The sequence below is a fragment of the Myotis lucifugus genome, unplaced genomic scaffold (assembly GCF_000147115.1).
Source record: "Myotis lucifugus unplaced genomic scaffold, Myoluc2.0 scaffold_3, whole genome shotgun sequence".
Taxonomy (NCBI): domain Eukaryota; kingdom Metazoa; phylum Chordata; class Mammalia; order Chiroptera; family Vespertilionidae; genus Myotis; species Myotis lucifugus.
The window spans coordinates 11,414,642-11,420,336 of NW_005871051.1; positions in this window are offsets into that span (position 1 = coordinate 11,414,642).

Here is a 5,695-nt window from a genome sequence, read left to right on the forward strand (position 1 = left end):
ACTCTGTGTTCCATGCTTGCATTGGACCCATTTTAGCAGCTCCCTAGTCTAATTACTCAGAAAAGTGTTCTGAAACTCGGACTATTAGACCCGGGAGCTTGCTTCTCATTTCAAGCTGGAATTGAGATGAAAACCAGTTTTCACTGGCCTTTGGTGTTGCAGCCAGATGGTGAAGGGGGGTGGTTTTGAGGGGGGTCTTCAACCCCCATTCAGATTCCCAGCAGAACAGAAACACTGGCAGGTGAGCTGAGCGCTTCCCAGGGAGAGGCCCCGCCTCCCCCACCCATGGTGATATATTGATCTTTCTGGAAGACCTTCCTTTTTCAACAATATAACACACTTCTTAGTCATTTTCTCAATTTACTCATTTACCTGTTTTATTGGCTTATTCACCATCGTTGCAGCCTCACCTATAAACTCCCTGAGGGCAGGAACTGTTTCGGTTTCACTCACCACCACATAATAGGCTCAAAGCACAATACCCGATCTATATATTTGAATGAATGAATGAAGAAATGGATGCAAAAAAAATGGACAAAGGAGGTCAGAGAAAGCAGTGTGATAGGAATGGAAACATCTAATTACCTCTCCCCCTTAAAAGAAAATCTTTAACCATTGAATTTTTTTTTTTAAGTATCTTCTTAGGTTGATGTTCAGAATTTAAATACATTTAAAAAGAAAACCCCTGCCCGGCCAGCGTGGCTCAGTGATTGAGCTTCGACCTATGAACCAGGAGGTCAGGATTTGATTCCTGGTCGGGCCATATGCCTGGGTTGCTGGCTCAATTCCGGTTTGGGGCACCCAGGAGGCAGCCAATCGATGATTCTCATCATTGATGTTTCTTTCTCTCTCTTCTTCTCACTTCCTTTCTGAAGTCAATAAATAAATAAATAAAACTGACACTGCAATTCAAGATGCATTTCTTGTTCCCTAAATACTGTGTACAGTGCTCTCTTTTGCCTCAGGACTTGGGTACCTGTGGGTTTCTCTGATGAGAGCTCTCATTCCCTCTTCATCTCTTTAGCCTGGCCAACTTGTCCTTGCTCTTTAAGGAGCAGGTGACGTCACAGCTCTCCTGGGAACCTCAGGCAGAGGAACCTGTTCCTTCTATGCATGCCCAGAGGAGCTCACAGGCTCCTCTTTAAATGCATTAATCACATTGTATCCAGTTCCGCTATATGCTCATCAGTCTTCCTAGACCAGTGATTCTCAAACTTCAGTATGTAACAACATCTTCTAGAACAGTGGTCGACAAACCGCGGCTCACCAGCCACATGTGGCTCTTTGGCCCCTTGAGTGTGGCTCTTCCACAAAATACCAGGTGCGGGCGTCTGCATCTCTGTTGAACTACCAGGCGATACCACACTTTGAGCAACAAGGCTCTTGGATACTTATTAAAAATGCAAATTTCTGGGACATCTCAGCATTTTTTTCTTTGGGCAAAACTATACCAGTTTATGAAGTTTGAGGGCAGGGCTCATGCTTGGACATTGTTTCCCACCGTGCATGAAGCACTGGGTCTGGCACTTAAAATGCATTAAGCCACATTTGCAGAATGACTGAATTCTCATACTATCACTGATACAGACCCTCAGCCCAGACCCAAGGGAGTGATACCAGAAAAGGGATAAAAAGTAAAGACTGAGAACAGTCTCAGCTGGGCAGCTGTGGGCTCATAGGCCTCCATTTGGTCAGAAGGGGACATTTTATTCCTCTAAATTCCAAGTATTTCAGTTCATGTCTCCATTCAAAAGGCTGTCTACTAACAGTAGCCCTACCTAAAAAAAAAAAAAAAAAAAAATAGACCTTATTTTGTAGACAGTTTTAGGTTCACAGCAAAATTGAGCAGAAAGCCAAAGCTCCCACTTACGCCCTGCCCCCATCCATGCACAACCTCCCCCACTATCAACATCCTGCACCAGGGCGGTGTGTTTGTTACAGCTGATGAACTTACACTGATACATCATTATTACCCCAAATCCACAGAGCCACCTGTCTCTTTATACCTTTAGGCCTCTCAACTGATACTACCAATTAAATCCCTGTTTCCTCAAGGTAGTATGAGTGTTTTTCTGTCACGACTGAAAGCATCATGACTAACATTCCACCTTTCCAGCCATCTCCAGAATATACCTTTGCTCCCACTCTAATCTCCAGACTCACATTTTTAACACTCCTGGATACTCTTCCTTTCTCATTATCGCATTATATTGCCTTCTTCGTCCCCTGAATGGCAGGGACCTTGTCTCATTCTCCTTTGCATTCCCCACAATACTTATCATGGTTCCTGGTAAATGACCTCAGTAAACGTGCATTACAACAAAATAAAACACCAAATGACCTGTAAGGAGATTTTATTATATCCCTTCACTAATTTTTTTTTCCTTTTAGCCTTCATTTACTAAAGTCATGGTCAAGCCAGGATTCAATAAAGCAATGCTATCTTCCAAGAAATAAAAGTCTCATCAAAAAATGTTTTAAACTTAATCAGAAAAATTTTGGTGCTATTTATAACTTACCATTTGCAAGCCAAGTATGCCTCACTTCATCTCCCCAAATATGCTCAAGTAAATATGATTCAGCCCTAGCTGGTTTGGCTCAGTGGATAGAGCATCAGCCTGCAGACTGAAGGGTCCTGGGTTCGATTCCAGTCAAGGGCACATGCTCAGGTTGTGGGCTCCACTTCCGTTGTGGGGTGTGTAGGAGGCAGCCAATTGATGATTCTCTCTCATCATTGATGTTTCCATCTTTCTCTCCCTCTCCCTTTCTCTCTGAAATCAATAAAAAAATATCTAAAATATATATATATGATTCAGATATTCATTGAGAGCAATCTATATATATAAAGAGGTAATATGCAGGTGAGGCCAGGAGATGGTGATGCCAGAAACGGAGACAGAGCAGGTGAGGCCCGGAGATGGAGACAGAGACAGGGGGGCCTGCCCCAGCTGCCACCGGCTCGGGCAGCCCCGGACACAGGCAGGGGGAAGGGGAGGCCTGGGGCTGGCTGAGCTGCTGCGCCGGTTTGTACAGCTCTGAAGCTGACACAGGCAGGGGGCAGGGGGGCAGGGGGGCAGGGGGGCAGGGGGCAGAGGGCAGGGGGGGCCTGGGGTGGAAGTCAGGCCCGGATCCAGCCGCCCGCAGCAGCAGTCAGGCCTGGGTCTGCAGCGGCCTGAGAAGTAGGCAGAGGACAGACCACTGAGGGTCTTACATACCATAGCAGGGAGCTTAGATTTTATTCCACGGAAGGAGGAAAAGTGAAGAATGTCAAGCGTGGGAGCATCCTGGTCTTGCTTTCATTTTCAGTGAACCGTTCTGGTGGCTGTGGGAAGATCACTTTGGACAGCTGCAGTGTTTTTGGGCCCAAGAAAAAGAGAGGCTGACGTTGGGAACTAGGACTAGACAGAGGCAGTGGATCAGAGACAGATTTATGAGGAAACCTGACGGAACTATTTGGCTGATCACACAGGGATGAAAGCAAACAAAGCAAATGGTATTAGCCCAGGTTTTCCAGTTTGGGCAACTTCGTTGAATGGGTGATTCTAATAATTGGGAGAAGGTATCGAGGAAAAGGAACAGTGTAAGGGAACTTGCTTAGTTCAGCAATAGCCAGACAATTAGGACAGAAGACGGACTTAGTGCTCTTTCTTTGCTGCAACATTTGTTCTGCCTTCAGCCACCACCATGGAAGGCTAATGTGCCATCTTTTCTCCTAATCTAGGATATGATCTATCTACTACACATTCCTATCACCTAAATTAGCTTTCCTGCATGATCCCTTAAAAATACTTATCGACGCCCTAACCGGTTTGGCTCAGTGGATAGAGCGTCAGCCTGCGGACTGAAGGGTCCCAGGTTCGATTCTGGTCAAGGGCATGTACCTTGGTTGCGGGCACATCCCCAGTAGGGAGTGTGCAGGAGGCAGCTGGTCAATGTTTCTCTCTCATTGATGTTTCTAACTCTCTATCTCTCTCCCTTCCTCTCTGTAAAAAATCAATAAAATATATATTAAAAAAAATACTTAACGAAGTCATTCAATGCTCTGTGAGTATGGGGACTTCCAAGATGTGGAAACATTATGAGCCTATATAGATTGATAAAGAGATATTGGATGCTCAATTTTTAACTTTAAAAATCAGATACTGAATATAGTCATGCCAGAGGCATAATTTTAATGAGTCAATGTCTCTTTACTGAAGTGTCACACTTCAGAAGAGATCCTCTCAAATAATACAATGCATAACACTTATTTGGGTTGCCTGTTAAAATGTAGGACCACACCTTGAAAAACACTCCTTCTAGAGCTCATTTTGGTGGATAAATCTCCCTTCAAGTAAAGCAATCCTATCTAATAATAGACAAATATGGTAATTAACCGTACCTCCGACACGCTTCCCATTGGCTAATCAGAGCGATATGCAAATTAACTGCCAACCAAGATGGCAGCCGGCAGCCAGACAGCTGAAGCAAACAGGAGGCTTGCTTGCTCCAGTGATGGAAGAAGCCAAGGTTCCCCGCCTGCCGCTGCCGGCCTCTGAGCTGCAGTCTAAGAAACAATGTTGCAATTATAGAAGCTAAACAAACCCCATGCTTTCAGCCAGCCGGGCCTCAGAGCTGGAGTTGCAACAGTGTTTCAATTATAGAAGCCAAACAAACCCAGATACCTGCTTTCAGCAGCCGAGGTCTCAGAGCTGGAACCGAGCCTCAGAGCTAAAGCCGGCTCTCAGCTCCAGTGACAGCCATAGAAGGTAAATAAATCCCAGAATAAAAAAAGAAAAAAGAAAAAAGGAGAGGTTGGGAGCTTCAGTCACCCACCAGCCTGAAAACGGCCCTCAGCCCCTCACCCAGACTGGCCAGGCACCCCAGTGGGGACCCCCACCCTGAAGGGGGTGTGACCAGCTGTAAACAGCCATCATCCCCTCATCCAGGCTGGCCAGGCACCCAAGCGGGACCCCCACCCTGATCCAGGACACCCTTCAGGACAAACCAGTCAGCCCCCACCCATGCACCAGACCTCTATCCTATATAGTAAAAGGGTAATATGCCTCCCAGCACCGGGATCAGCTGAGCAGCGAGGCCTCACTGCCCCAGTGTCAAGCGGAGCCGCGAGGCCTTCCAGCACTGGGATCAGCGGAGCCGCGAGGCCTCCTGGCCCCTGGAGCAGCGAGACAAGGGGCAGCACCCAAACCCCTGATCCCCCTGCGGCTCTGTGTGTGACAGGGGGCAGGGCCACAACCTCCCTATCCACCTTGCTCTGTTCGTGACAGGGGAAGGCGCCCCAACCCCCTGATTGGCCCTGCTCTGTGCCTGATGGGGGGAGCTCCCCAACCCCCCCGTGGGCCCTGCTCTGTGTGTGACGGGGTGGAGCCGCAACCTCCCCATCGGCCCTGCTCTGAGTGTGACAGGGGGGAGTGCCCCAACCCCCTGATCTGCCCTGCTCTGTGTGTGACAGGGGGCGGCGCCCCAACCCCCTGATCTGCCCTGCTCTGTGTGTGACAGGGGGTGGTGCCCCACTCTGTGCATGACAAGGGGGAGCTCCCCAACCCCCTGATCGGCCCTGCTCTGTGCGTGACAGGGGGTGGCGCCGCAACCTCCCCATCGACCCTGCCTTGAGTGTGACAGGGGGCGGCACCCCAACCCCCCAATCGGCCCTACCCTGAGCGTGCCTGGGGGTGGCATCGCAACCTCCCGATCC